Source organism: Dermacentor variabilis, chromosome 10 (genome assembly GCF_050947875.1).
Source record: "Dermacentor variabilis isolate Ectoservices chromosome 10, ASM5094787v1, whole genome shotgun sequence".
In the NCBI taxonomy this organism is placed as follows: Eukaryota; Metazoa; Arthropoda; class Arachnida; order Ixodida; family Ixodidae; genus Dermacentor; species Dermacentor variabilis.
In genome coordinates this window covers 133219575-133234892 of record NC_134577.1, presented here as the reverse complement: position 1 = coordinate 133234892, position 15318 = coordinate 133219575, and the positions used below count along the sequence as shown (strand labels likewise).

The window sequence follows — 15318 nt, the reverse complement described above, 5'->3', positions numbered from 1 at the left end:
TGTCGTCTGAGGTAAAAGTCCGTGCTCTGGGGGCAGTCCTTGCATTCTGCGGCTAGCACGCTGGCCTTCGACGATGTTGGCTTTGTCCTCGGCTTTCCTACTTAGATGGGTGCTTTGCGGGGTCGTTAGGTACATGAACGCACAAGCACCTCCACCAGATGTCACGTGCTAGTGACGGTAAGAAAGCAGCCAAACTGGGAAAGAGAAAACTAGCGGTTTATTCGAGGAACTTGTGCCCTCAAAAACAGGCTACACTAAAGGAACGGCGACAGCGGCGTACACAGTCGGCGATCGTCGAAAATCTCATCAGCGGGTGAAGCGCGTCGGCTTTTATACATTAGTCGTCGAACGTTCCAGAGTAATGGCTGGGACCCGCGTGCCTTCCACAAAGTTCTACATAATTGGTGTCGCGCACGCATGCAATCAGATTACGCAAGGTTCGGTCACAGACAGCGGATGAAAGCAACGATAACATTCCAGAAATTTCCGATACATGCGGGCGCGTTCTGCGCTGTGCGATAACATTCGTTAGGCGGTGAAACGTGTCGCCCGATAAAGACAAACAAGTACACGTGTCAATATCAGCCACCTGCCTGTCTCGCTCGCACAAATCACCGACAGTGGACGTTGGGGTTGTCCAGAAAAAGTTTGCTGTGATTCTGTGGGTGAATGCTGTTGCTTCGGTAGAGCCGGCCAAGATTCTGCAGATGTGGTCTTCTCAGTGGCTTTGTTCTTCGCGGTTTTTTCCACAGTGTCTGGCCTGGGCGGTAGAGGAGGAGGTAGTGTTGTAGGAGGTGGCATGCGTGTTGTAGAGGCAACAGCCTTCCTTGAGGAGAGCCGGCGACAGGAACGTCGCTTCCTGATTTTATCGCCGCCTTCGCGATGTGATTAATGATCTCTCGCCATCTCTTTCAAGATGGCTATTTACTTCTTAATATGTGGGTATTTCTTCGTTGAAGCTTCATGTGACCCTCGACAGTTTGAACACTTGATTACAGTCGCACCGCATTTATCTGCAGCGCTGGAATCGGCGTAGCGAGGCATGCTGCCTGATTTTCGCAGACGCCGCTCGCGCGTTGCACTTTCATGCAGTTGCGGCACTGACGAAGTTTCGCCATGAAAGGCCGCACTGCATGTCTGAAGTGTCCCACCTTAACATGAGAGGATACATATTTATCCTTGAATGAAATCTTCGCACAGAGTGAACTGTCTAGCAGCTTAACATCAACAATGACCGCATCACTGGCTGGCTTGATAACAATCGGGAAGTCGTTAAGGATGGCGACGCCTACGTCGTAGATAACGCCCGTGACTACCTCAGATCCCAGAGGGATGTAAAAGCGCACCTGAATGCCATAGAGGTCCGTTACGCTGCGTAGAGTGGTCATAGCAGCCGCATGCTGGACATCAACCGCAAGTAGATTTTTTCGGGTCTTCATTCGAATGCCTGACATTTCATTTGGCACCAGGGCTTCCAGTGACATCGACACAGATTGCCTGTTAAGTACCCTCATGTTGACGTTGTGAAGCACGGGCACAAATATGATGATATGGGCGCCCGGCCTCTGTCTGTGTCTTACTATTTGCGTGCTTGCCTCGCGGTGATACTTCGTCTGTTGTTTTCTTTGGCGCTTTCGTTGTAATCTTATATGGCAGACCATTTGGAGCAATCAACAACCACCAAACATTATGACGGCTGGCGAATCTCACAGACACATGCGGACAGCCTGGAAGTTGGAGCCTCCGGCTGCAGGAATACGATATAACGGTCGCATACAAGTCTGGTCACAAGCACCGTGATGCTGATTTCCTGTCACGTGAACTAATTGAATTCGCGGAATCTACACGTGTGGAAAATCGACAGGATTGCCTGTTCCTCGGAACTGTTCCCTGGAGCTGTAACTCCTAATCAGAAATCTGATGCGGAGTTACGCCTGCTGATTAAATAACTAGGAGGACGTCCTGTGGACGTTCCGCGAGCTTTTGTCTGCAGCTTGTCGTCGTTCGTCCTGAGAAATAATGTCCCGTACAAAAGAAATTTCGAACACAGCGCAGCGGAATTTCTGCTCGTCGTATCATTAACGTTACGAATCGAGATATTAGAAGCGTGCCACGATAACCCATCAGTAGGACACTCAAGAGTGCTAGAAGAGCATTCGCCCCCATTAGCATGAGGTATTACTGGCGAAAGTTCTCAAATTTTGTGCAACACTATGCGACGACCTGCCGGCATTACCAAAGACGTAAAACACCACCATTGAAGCCTAAAGCCCATACAGCCACCAGAAACTCCATTCGCAGAAATGGAAACGTACTTAGTTGGCCCCTTTTCTGCATCATCGTCAGGAAAACGATGGATCGTAGTCGCAACTTACTACGTAACTCGATGTGCCGAGGCAGGGTCTCCTGTCAAGGGCACGACCAGTGAAGTAGCATACTTTTTTTATCACTAACATAGTACTAAGGCATGGCGGTCTTAAACTGCTTATCACGGACCGAGGAACCGTATTTACTGCTAATTTGACATAGTCCTATATGAAAGTAACGTAAACCAGTCACAAAAACAGACACCAGCATATCATCCGCACACAAATGGACTGACTGAGCGACTCAACAGAACGATAACTGACACGTTGTCAATATACGCGGACATGGACCAGCGAACATGGGGCAGGATACTACCGTACAGAATGTTCGCGTACAATACCGCTGTGGCACCTTTTCAACTCGTTTTCGGCCGGACCGTCACCACACCCTTAGATGCAATGCAACCTGTAGATGAGACCTCCGAAAATGACTATGATATAAGCGACTTCACACAAGGGAGAGAGAGAGAGAGAGAAATAGAAGACAGGGAGGTTAACCAGGCGTACATCCGGTTTGCTGCCTTGAATTGGGATAAGGGGGTAGGGGATGAAGAGAGAGAGATAGAGCACAGCTTCGCGCACAGTGGAAGGTTCGCACCGAGTCTACACACGGTTCCGAAGACCTGTCAACTTTAGGTATTTCAAGGGCGCTTTCGCGGCTTTGTTTGCAATCGAAGCGTGCGGCCAGGGTCCAAGGATCTTCATTGCGGAATATAGTCTAGAGTCCAGCTGGTTCAGTGCTGCCCGGAGAAAAGAAATGAGCGCTACAAAGACGCGTAGTAAAAGAACAATATGTACGACGGACAGGCGCTAATTTTCATCTAATAGTTTATTTAAAGAAACAGGATTTATACAGGTCGAAACAAGAAAAGCACAACCGTGACTTCATAACCTTTCTATCGCTTCAGAAAAACAATTTCTTTTCCCTAAGCGCCACTGACGGGCAGCTAATGCACGTGCCTTCGGCCTTTGCAATGCAGAAAGATTCCAATATGTTTATTTCTAGTCCACCTCTAGAACGTGCCAGAAACCTGGCGTCATGAAGATAAGGGCGGCATTTGTGACGTGCACAACGTTCTTTTCTGGCACGTTGGCATGCTAAACCAACTCGCCCACATCAAGATTCTGCTGCCCGGAGAACCTCGGGCTCGACGTCGTATTGGGGACAGATACATAGCGTGTTCAATGGTTTCTGCGGTTCCGCAAGAGTCTCACGTGGGCTTATCCCTCATTCCAATGCGGAAGGAGTAGGCCTTTGTAAATGCCACCCCGAACCAGACGCGGCACAATATTTATTTATTTAACAATGTCCTTACAGGCTTCGTATGAGACATTGGGTAAGGGAGGTGTTACAGTAGGATTAAACGAGTATATAGCGCATATAACAAAACATAATAGACATACATTAATGATGGACAGTGGAAAAATGTATACACATCTTATACAAGTATTAAAGCATTGTACAAATAATAGGGTCCGGAATGTACGTATTAGAAAAAGACAAACGATACAGTCCCTTCAATAAACAATGAAAAAATGTTGCTACTCCAGTACAAATACTACCCAATACTAAACAAATACAAAAATAATAAGCGAAATGATGAGCTCATAAACAAGAGAGCACATAACTGGGAAAAGAAGAAAAAACATCACGCAATTTATTGAAGTTAGGCCATGGAATATGAATTTATGGGCTGGCGGAAGTTATCGGGATTAGGTTCGGAGACGATGAAATCAGGAAGAGCGTTCCACAATCGAATGACACGAGGAAGCGCCGACCAGTTGAATGCATGTGTGTTTCCGTCGCCTCAGAGCGGGAAATTTTCGATGGCACTTGTAGCTTTAAGGAGGGATCCAGCCTATGAAGATGACACTTCCGGATGTTGAAAGAAGACCAGTGTTTACGTGTCATAGCTTTAGCCATAATATGAAGGTTTCTTGCAGCGTCAGTTCTTCTTAACGGGATTGGAACTGGTCGGGCATCTAGATGGGCAGACCACGCGGCTTCGTCGGCGAGGTCATTACCAGCAACGCCGTTATGTCCCGGTAGCCACTGGAATATAACTTCATGCCCTCCAGCGAGAGCTTGGTGGTGATCTCATTTTATATGATATGTCAGGTGCTCATGAGTCCTATGTTATAGGGCCATATGCAGACTCTGAAATGCTGCCTTAGAGTCGCAGAAAATGACCAATTTCTGAGGTGTCTCTTGTAGGAGATATTTGGCAGCAGCACGCAGGGCAGCCAGACTGCCGCTTTTGATGTCATTTCGGACAATTTGAACTTGATTGTGGTTTTCGTAGCCGAAATGACAACTGTTCCTGAAGAGCTGGTAAGGGAGACCAAACCATCAGTATAGATGTGTATTCCGTCCCCGTAAGCCTGATTGATTAATAGCAGCGTTATCTGTTTCAGAGCTATTGTCGGGTTATTGGCCGTCTTTACACCCGGAATACTTAGGCGCACCTGAGGCTCTTGGAGACACCACAAGGGTAATGAAGGCCTTGCTGTTGGTATGTAGCCTACTGGAAGACAATCTGTATGGGTGATTATAACTTCAGAAAGCGTTGCACGCGGCCTCTGCAATGGCAAGAACTCCAAGTGATCATCAGGGACGCGGGAAAGACGACGGATATGTGCCCTGAGACAGTCCACAGCAACGTATCTTTGGATGGAATGATCTTTGGCGCGCACGATTGTTGCAGCTGTTGATGAACAGCGAGAAAGTCCTAAACACGTGCGCAATGATTGGCCCTGTAAGCTCTCCAATAAGCGAATATTTGACTTGCACGTACTGAAAAACACAGGAAGGCTGTTGTGTGAATAGCCTAGGAATAGAGCTCTGTACAGCTGGGTATAGTGTCATAGGTTTACGTGTGAATGCAATCAATGCACATTTCTCGGTCGATACAGTCAAGCCTTGTGTTTGAAGGTATGCTGATGTCAAAGTTGCTGCCCGCTGTAATCGCGCGCAAACCTGAAGGCGAGTTACCGCACACGCGTATATTGAGAGGTAGCTTGTTTTAGGTAAAACTTCAGCTAGTTCCATGAGTGTTACATTGAACAACGTGGGACTCAATACTCCTCCTTGAGGCCATCTTCTGTTTGTACAAAAAAACGACCGGCGAATTATATAGTCGGATAACCAGCCAAGCATGCGGCCAAGAGCTGAAGAAGCACGGCAGCTGGCGCGATAACGCTTACTGCAGCAACATAAAACCGGCGCGGACCGATATAACTTGCGACTAAGAGACGTCCAGTACGCACCTTGAGACAGAGTATGGGTGTGGACTTCCGCACGGATGCGCGGCCTATTCGAAAACTTGCTTCATCGTTATTTTGCCCCATATAGAATAATTCGTCGAATTGGCCTCTTGAACTACGAAGTTGGCCAAGAAGGTCAAACTCCTGCCGTCGGCGCCATTAAACCGAAATCGTTCATGTCATCCGAAAAAGCCACCTTTGACACCTTTCTAACTCTGTTGTTTTGGCCGGACCGTCACCACACCCTTAGATGCAATGCAACGTGTAGATGAGTCCTCCGGAAATGACTATGATATCAGTGGCTTCACGCAAAGAGCTGAAGAAGCACGGCAGCTGGCACGACAGCGTATTCAGCAGCAGCAGCAAACCGACGCGAACCGATACAACTTGAGACTGAAAGACGTCCAGCACGCACGTTGAGATAGAGTATGTGTGTGGACTCCCGTACGGATGTGCGGCCTATCCGAAAAGCCTCGTCGTTATTTTGGCCCGTATAGAATAATTCGTCCAATTGGCCCCTTCAACTAAGAAGTTGGTCAAGAAGGTCAAGCAACCTCCTCACGACGGCGGCATCGAAGAGAAATTGTTCATGTCGTCCGAATAAAGCCACGCTACGACAGACAATGACTGCTTCCGCCTACAAGCATTGCGAATGACAGCCTAGAAACGACCGCCTGCTTTATCAGCATCGGGACAGTGCACTCTTGCACGGGGGGCAATGACACAAGGTGCCTTCAAATCACGCGTACCAGCCGCCTTCTACGACCGTCCAGTTGTTCACGGCTACGTGGGAGATAGCGGCAGTGAAGCGGGCAACACGGGCTCACAGGACACGTGCGATCGCAGCAACGTGTCATCAGCGCGGGGCACGAGAGAAACAGAAGAGGTGTAGAACCACTGCCAAAACGACTGCACGTTGGAGTGAGACTATCGCTTACCTGTTCGTCGGGCACCAGTTCGCCCAGCGGAAAATAATAAAAGTAACTTCACTCAACTGTGAGCAAAAGGAAAATAAGGTAAAAGCGGGACCCCACGTTTCGACAAGTGGACTTGTCTTTTTCAAGGTGACATATGCTTTTCTCGGTAGTGAGAAAATGGCCAGAGGTTGCCTCCCGCCTGTGTTTTGCCTTCAGAGCAGATGGCCAAGGCAAAACGCTCACTGCGCGTGCGGTGCGCGACCATGTCCACTTGCTGCTGTCGCAGTTCTGCAGCCAACCTAAGGAAGCGAGTAACTAATTCCTTGCAATCCTTCAAGCCTGTGTCCCCTTCATGTTGTTATTAATGTTGTGTTAGCGACTGTACAATGAGCACGTGCTGGTGGGCGTGTTGATTATGCATTATTGCAACGAAGGCGCCAAATAAAACAATGGACGAAGGAAGCAGACGCGAGACAACCACGAAAGCGCACTAACAACTGAACGTTTTTTCTTGATACAAGAATAAATACCTGCTATCAAGAATCAAAACAAGTAGAAGAAACAGGGCCGTTATCTGCATCGCACAAGGAAACCACAATACGGAACAACTTCTAAGTGCCGCTCCCAAGATACGCCAGTTCCTTTGTCGAAAGGGAAACGGAGGCTTCACTGATGCAATCATCACCGCGCTTCTTGATCTCAAGCGCTTCCAATATCTCTCTTGTCAGTTGATCATCAGCTCTGTTCAAAGTACAGGTTCTATCAAAATCTGGAATGCACTCGTGAGCCTTACAATGCGCACTTATGTGACCGGAGAGCTGGTTTTCCATCTTGTATCGATGCGCATGCAATCTATCACTTCACTTTTTTATATTAACGACCTCGGTTAGGGGGCATTACATAAGGGGTGGCTTTACAAATAAAGGTTACAGAGAGTGATCTTCATGACAAGCAAATGCAGTTACGTTGTCCGCAAAAGTTGATGAACACGTGATGACTGCAATGTCACGGGGAAGGCCATTCTAGTCCACTGCTGTGCGAAGAAAAAGTGAGGCCGCAAAAGTAGTGGTACGTGCACGTGCGCGTGCGATTGAGTAAGGATGGGACGTACGGGGAGATATACGCGCCGGTGGGATTATAAACGGTGCTCGATTGAGGGAACTGTGAAATAATTTGGGAAACAAACAAGGACTGGCGATGTAGCGACGCACAGCGAGATTAGCAAGATCAGTTTTACGTTTCAGGGATGATATGCTTATGTCGGTATGAATATGAAGAATGGATGAACCTAGTGGCCCGAGTTTGTACAGGTTCTAGTTCGTTTCTTAAGTGTACCTGTGCGGGCTCCAGATTGACGCTGAATATTCTAGTTTCGATCTGATGAGTGATTTGTACGCGAGAAGTTTTATGTCTGATGGTGCGTGACGCAAATTACGCTTTGAGAACCGAGAGATCTATTCGCGGATGATATGATATTGCTCATGTGTGCGTTCCATGAAAGGTCAGAGGATCAGGTGACGCCTAGGTATTTGTATGATTGAACTTGTTCGACAGTGGAGTGAGAGATTAGGTATGAAAATGACAAGGGATTAAGCTTGCGTTGAAAGGAAACGAGCTTGCATTTGGTTGCATTATGCTTCATTAACCAAAGATAAAGCCACTGTTGTACAAGGTTAAGGTCATGTTGGAGTGCAGTGTGATCAGAAATCTTTGTGATAGTGCGATAGATGACACAGTCGTCGGTAAATAAACGGATATGGGAGGATACATGTATGGAAAAGTCGTTAATATATATGAGGAATAACAGGGGTGCGAGTACAGATCCATGGGGGGCGCCGGATGTTACTGGGAGAGAGCTGGAACGGATATTTTAATTGAAGCAAACTGGAAGCGTTTGTTGAGAAATGCTGTGATCCATGCGAGAAGGTTAGGGTGCAAATTTAGCTGGGGAGATTTTTAGTATGAGGCGTTTATGTGGAACTGTATCGAATGCTTTTGCGAAGTTGAGAAAGATTGCATCGGTCTGAAGGTTGTGGTCGAGATTAGAATGCAGATCATGATGAAATATAGCAAGTTCGGTTTCACAAGATAAGTATTTACGAAATCCATGCTGGGACGGATGAAAAAGATAGTTAGTGCCAAGGAAGTGCATAATGTAAGAGTACATGACGTGTTCCATGATTTTGCATGGGACGCTCGTTAGAGAATTGAATGGGGCGGTAATTTAGGGGGAATTGTTTATTACCTGATTTGTGGACTGAAATGACCTTTCCCTCCTTCCAGTCGTCTGGTAAAATTCCTGTTTCGAGTGAAAGTGAGAAGAGGATCAAAAAATACACTGCAATAATTTCTTTAGTATTTTTTAACAGTTTGGAGTTCATATCGTCGACACCAGCCGATGATGAAAGTTTTAATTTGTCAATGAGTGATGAAACGCAAGCGAGAAAAATTTCAACAGGGGCCATCATTGGTAGTATCGTAGTAGGTGGCGTAGGAAGAGGCAAGTCGGCTTCTTCAGTGAACACGCATGAAAACGCGATGTTAAGGTATCAGCACAAACAGCGTCGCTTATAATTTTGTCTTTATCGTTTGTAAGCGTGACGTCACGTGTTTGTTGCGGGTTTAAGTCTTCCCAAAATTTTCAAGGGTTAGTTTTTAGAATTTTAGATATGTCATTCTGATAGAATGTCTCTTTCGCTTTCCCAATTGCAGTATAATGAGAGTCTTCAGCAGAATAGTACCTGTCCCATGCACTCGGACTTCCATCATATTTTGCAGTAGGAACAATGCGCTTTTTCTTATTGTCGAGTGTTTTTAAGTTTTGCAAAACGATGGTTCACCGCGGGGATGAATTTATTAGTCGGGTCAGTAATTTTGTCCTTGAGCACTATTGTCACTGAGAGAACGGGAACCGCGATTGGATTCGAAAACTGGCAGAAAATCTCTTAATTCATTATTATCTGCTGCATAGTTAGCCTTATCGTACAAGTGAATTGTGTTGCGGAAGACGAAATCAAATGTGTTGTTTGTGTTGTGTTTGTGTTTTGAATTGTGTTGTTTTGGGGACGAAATCAAATGTCGTATAAATGACTTTGTGATCGCTGATTTCCCGTAAAGATACGATAAATTGTAAGTTTTCGGGGCTATTCGTTAGTACAAGGTCTAGAATGTTTGATTATTCACAAGTGATGCGCGTCGGGTCTGTTGCTTGTTGGATGAGGCCGAAGTTGAGACAAGCATCGATAAACTCTCTTGCTTCAGTATTTCCTGAAGTTGGTGGAGCCAGATTGAGCCAATTAATGCTAGGGAAGTTGAAGTCTCCATAAAGGAGGATATGTGCATAGGGGTGTTTTTTTCATTAAGCTGGGATAATATTTCATTAAGTTCGAGGACGAAATCTGGACCAGTTCGAGGGAGCCTGTAGCATACCCCGAGTATTATTGCTTCGGGAGGGGCACAACACATTACCCATAGTGATTCCAGTTGCCAAAATGTACTGATTAGAGAGCATGATAGTTGTTTGTTAGTGGCGATGAGTACGCCCCCGCCAGGTGTATTTTTGCGGTCGTGGCGAAAAATGTTAAAGTTCGGCAAGTCAGCCAGTGCCTCCGTGTCTGAAATGTCGTAAGTCACATCATTCAGATATCAGCCCGTATGGCCTACATATGATGAGCCACACGGCAAGGAACCGAATAAACTACTTTCTTTACACATTCTACATGCTCCTGCCCATGCTTTTTGGCACACCTGTTTATTTTCCCGATTGATGGTACTGCGATAGGATGCCGTTTCAGTGGTGCAGCCCACCCGAAGGGAACCATTGGCGATTAAGGAACCACTTCGCGAAGAACTGAACCGCATGGAAGGGGCCTCTATCATTGCGAAAGTGGAGGAGCCTACTGACTGGGTAAGCCCTTTAGTAAGAAAAAAGTACGGCCGGCTTCGCATATGTATGGATCCAAGGGCCATAAACAAAAGTATAATGCGTGATTATTATCCGATGCCATCGCGGGAAGACATTGAGAGCAAAAGATGGAGCGCAAAGTACTTTTCTCAGCTTGACGCAAACGCTGGTTTCCATCAGATATCATTGGACGAAGCTACGTCGCGCGTGTGCACTTTTGCAACGCCCTTTGGGCGCTAGAGGTTTTTAAGGCTGCCGCTTGGAATCTCTTCAGCGAGCGAGGCCTTTCAGAAGACATTAATATAAATTTTTGAAGGCCGGACAGGAGTACGCGCATACATTGACGACATTCTAGTCTGGGGGGACTCGACAGAGCAGCATAATGAACGGCTTCAAGCTGTACTAAAGCGAGCGGATCAAGCTGGGCTGACGTTTAATGAGCAAAAATCTGTATTTTGTGTGACACAAATAACATTTCTTAGTGACGTGATCAGCGAAAGCGGTGTCCGCCTCAGCCCAGACTGAATTGAGAGCATACACGCCATACCACCTCCGAAGGATAAGCAGGCGGTTGGAAGAATGTTGGGCATCGTGAATTACTTTCGCAAGTATGTATCCTCACTGAGTGACAAGACGTCATTACTTCGTGGCCTTTGCGTTGTCCCAGTGCTGAAGCCCGGCAAAGAAATGACAGACTTGGCCTCGTATCGTCCTGCATCACTGACGTCGTGCGTGGCTAAGGTCATGGAGAAGCTGGCAAGTAAGCGTTTATCTTGGTGGCTCGAAGATAGAAGGGTTCTGCCAACATTCATGACTGGATTCCGAACAGGTTTAAGCGCGCAAGGTAGCGTCTTGGACTTGATAAGCCATAATGAACATCATAGAGCTTTCGGCCTTTCAACACTAGTTATTTTCCTAGACGTATCAAAGGCTTATTATAGCGTCCTTCAGAGCTCAATACTAAATAGTTTGCAGGTCATGGGCGTACAGGGCTATCTTCTGCGATTCATTCACTCATTTATCAGTGATCGTAAAATTCAAGTGCGATTAGGAAGTGCCACAAGCACCGAAAGGGCGGTATCGCGAGGTATACCCCAAGGAAGTGTTCTTTCCCCAACGCTCTTTAACGTTGCAATGGCTGGTCTTCCCGCTGAAGTGCAAAAACATGGCAGGCATGTCCATATGTAAATATACGCGGACGACATTTGTCTTTGGTTAACCGGATATCAACAGAAGCGTTTAGCTCTGATAGCTCGACAGGCATTACTTTCAGTTCAAAATTACCTTCAAGGTGTTGGGTTGACTCTATCGGTGGAAAAATCTGGCTTCATCATGTTTCCAGGTAGAGGAAGAAGGTATGCGCGGCTGAAGATGGACCTTAATCAATCTTGTCTTCGACAATTGAAACACAAGCACTTTTTGTGCGTCATTATTGACTACCGCCTACAGTGGCGACGAGCTGTGGACTCAGTTGTGACATCGATATCTTCGCGTCTCAATGTGATCCGTACAGTTGCAAGTGAGGAATGGGGAAATCACCCTTCTTCAATGATCAGGTTGCACGAGGCACTAGTGACGAGTCGAATAATGTATCAGCTCCCTTTAATTTCTCCATCGATATCACAGGTGGAACGACTTGAGGTTCTGCACAGAAAGGGCTTAAGGGTGGCTCTTGGCGTTCCGCAGACTGCTCCTAACAGTGCCGTACTTTATGAATCTCTATCGAGACCTCTTTGCCTGGTCGCTTCACAAAGGTTATTGATGCAAATTGGCCGCCTCAAACAGACGGCAGCCGGCCGAGCCCTTCTACAGCGCCTTCGTAAGAGCTCCGAGTCCCGAGCGTACTTGGCTCTTAATACTCTTGGTTACCTGGGTCTTGACGCTAGAGGTCGAACTAAGAGGTTGAAACCACCTTGGTCTTTCGTAAGCCTCGATTGTTTGTTGGCAATTCCTCACGTTCGTGCTAAGCGGAGTTCTCCTTTGGCGGCAACGCGTTTGCTCGTACTGGAACATCTTGAAACTGAATATGCAGGCCATCTTCAAATTTTTGCTAATGGCTCTGTGTACAAGGTCAGAGGATCGAGTGCAGCTGCTTTTCACGTTCTCTCTTCGAAGTATGATTGTTTCGTTCGCTTCACTGCAGTAGTGTCCTCCACAACGGCCGAAAGCGTTGCCATTTAGGCAGCTCTCAAAAATCTACGGTTTTGTACGCCTCATGCTGTTGTCATTCTTACAGATTCGAAATCCGCCCTTCAAAGGTTAGAGCGCGGGTTCCCTACTGATGCCTTATCTCTAAGCTCCCTACGTTCGGTGCAAAATCACCGTGTCAAAGGCTTCTCCATACGATTCCAATGGGTGCCATCACACATAGGTATCATAGGCAACGAGATGGCGCACAGCCTCGCCCATAAAGCGCTGTCTGGGAATCCTTTGAGAAAAGTGCCTCAAGAAGACAAGAGACTCTTCAGAGAAGCGGTGTCGTGCCACTTCAGTTCTTTGTGGAGCTCACCTCACAAGCCATGTGTGATCAAGGGTCTCAAAAGAAACCAAGCCACCTTACTGCTCCGAATTCGCACGGGCTCTGCTCGTACCCCTGCGTGGATGTATAAGACTGGCCTGGCGTTATCATCATTATGTTCAACGTGTGGCGTGTGTGATGACATAGAACATTACCTAATGTGCTGTAGTGTGTATAACGCGCAAAGGAGGGTGTTATTCGGGTCCCTCAAGAACACAGGACTTCCTCACAGTTCTCTTCAGGACATTGTTTTTCCGCGCGGGAACCGGTTGTGTAGGAAAGAGGTCTCTCGTCCTCTGTTAAATTAGCTACAGGACACGGATTTGGCTTCCACATGGTGAACTGAGAAGTGACCATGTGTAATTGGGAGGTCTGTGTCTGATTATGTGATTTATTTATTTTAAGTGTCGCTACGGTGGAGCAATTGCCGGCAACAACTGCAAGGCTAATCCCACCAGTAGCCCACAACAACTCAACTCAACTCTTCGCCTTATGAAGCCTTATGAAGGAAAGCATGGTGTTTGAATGGTTATCAGCACACGCGCATGAGTAGGCTCACATCTGCTAAGCACTGATACACCCACCTCTACTAGCCTTCTTCGATTCAAAGAAAGAAACGGTGGTAACGGCAGACGCCTCGAGAACCGGCATTGGTGCCGCCTTATTGCAAAAGCACGGAAACGGCTGGCGCCCGGTCACGTACGCGTCGCAGGTTCTGAGCGAGAGTGAAACGCGGTATGCTCTAATCGAATAGGAGGCGCTCGCTATAGTTTTTCCGTGCGAAAAGTTACATCAGTTTGTGCATGGCCGCAGGACCCTGGTCGAAACTGATCACAGGATTGCTATCGCTCAAGAAAGTGTTGTGGACATGTCACCAATGCTGCAGCCATTTTTCATCCGTCTCCTCAAATATGATTATGTCTTGCAATTCAGCGCTGGGAAAGAGTTGCTCCTCGCAGATGTGCTGTCCCGTGCTGCCACGCTGCCTGGGTGCTCTGAAGAAATGGAAGACGTGGATATCCACGCAGTTCAAGTGGTCTCGAGCCTTGTGAGCACGAGAACAAAGGAACGACTGGAAGAAGAAACCCGCACGGATCCGTATTTAAGCAGCGTTATTGAACAACAAAACAGGTGCGACCTTTCAAGGGGAACTTGAACCGTTCACATCGGAGTTGGCGGCAGTGGACGGCGTACTGATCAATGGAAGCATTTTCGGTGGTATTGCTCACGTAGGGTGCTATATTGATGATGTAATCATTGGGAGTACCACCACGTCGGACTGTCGAGAGCACGAAGAACAAGTACTCCAGCGGTTTCAGGCCCACCATGTAAATCTTCAAGGAGAAGAATTGCAAGTTTTTTTCAAAGGGAAGCTGGATACCTGGGCCACCAGATATCGGCAACCGGAATCCAGCCTTTGGGATCAAAAGTTAAAGCACTGACGGCTGCGCCAGAACCCTCAATTGCTACGGAATTGAAATAGTTATTGGGCATGGTGAACTTTTATTCCAAGTTTTTGTCGAACTTGGCGACCGTGGCAGCACCGCCGTACGCTCTTTTAAAGAAAGGCCTACGGTGGCGCTGGCCCAAACAATGCGCTGCTCCTTTCCACAAAACAAAACTGCTCACGTCGAGCCCAGTACTCTGCTACTACAACCCAAAGCGACCGCTCGTACTCAGTTGCGACGCATCCCAGTACCGACCGAGTGCAGTGACTTCGCATGTGCAACCAAACGGGGACGAAAGGCCCATTGCGTTTGCCTCTCGAACATTATCGGCAGCGGAACGCGCGTACTCGCAAATTGAAAAAGAAGCGTTGGCCATAATATATGGGTTGAATAAGTTTCATCGATATCCGAACGGCCGTCTCTTTGCGCTTTTCACGGACCACCAGCCCCTACTCGGCATTCTAGGTGCCTGCAGGCCGATACCAACTTTGGCCGCTGCGCGCATGCAACCATGAGCGCTTATCTTGGCGGCATATCGTTACGAGCTTAGGTATCGGAAAAGGCCACAATTGGAAGTGCCCGATGCATTATCGAGATTGCCCCCGCCAAGACAAGCAAACGATGGAGAGGCCGACTGTTTGGCAGTTTTCGAAACGACGCCGCCGTCGGCCAGAGATGTCGCCAAGGCTACCAGACAGGAAAGTGCTGTGCAAGGTTGGGGAATATACTGTTAGTCGACGGCCATTGCAAGTAGAAGCCGAGCCATAGAGAAAGAAATTTCAACAAGAGCTGACACTCCCATAGAGACCAGCGGCCGAATTGGTTGTGGCGCACCAAGCGGATGGTATTAACACGTTCCGATTTCGGTTTTGGGCGCGCTCGTTTTGAACGGTGGTTGGCA

The 15318-nt window shown here is 47.4% G+C and overlaps 1 protein-coding gene across 4 annotated transcripts in view; it reads right to left on the bottom strand.

Moving 5' to 3' along the window:
- LOC142560968 (receptor-type tyrosine-protein phosphatase kappa-like) overlaps positions 1–15318 on the bottom strand; it is a 586354-nt gene that overhangs the window by 96830 nt on the left and 474206 nt on the right. The gene's annotated exons all lie outside the window — the stretch shown is intronic.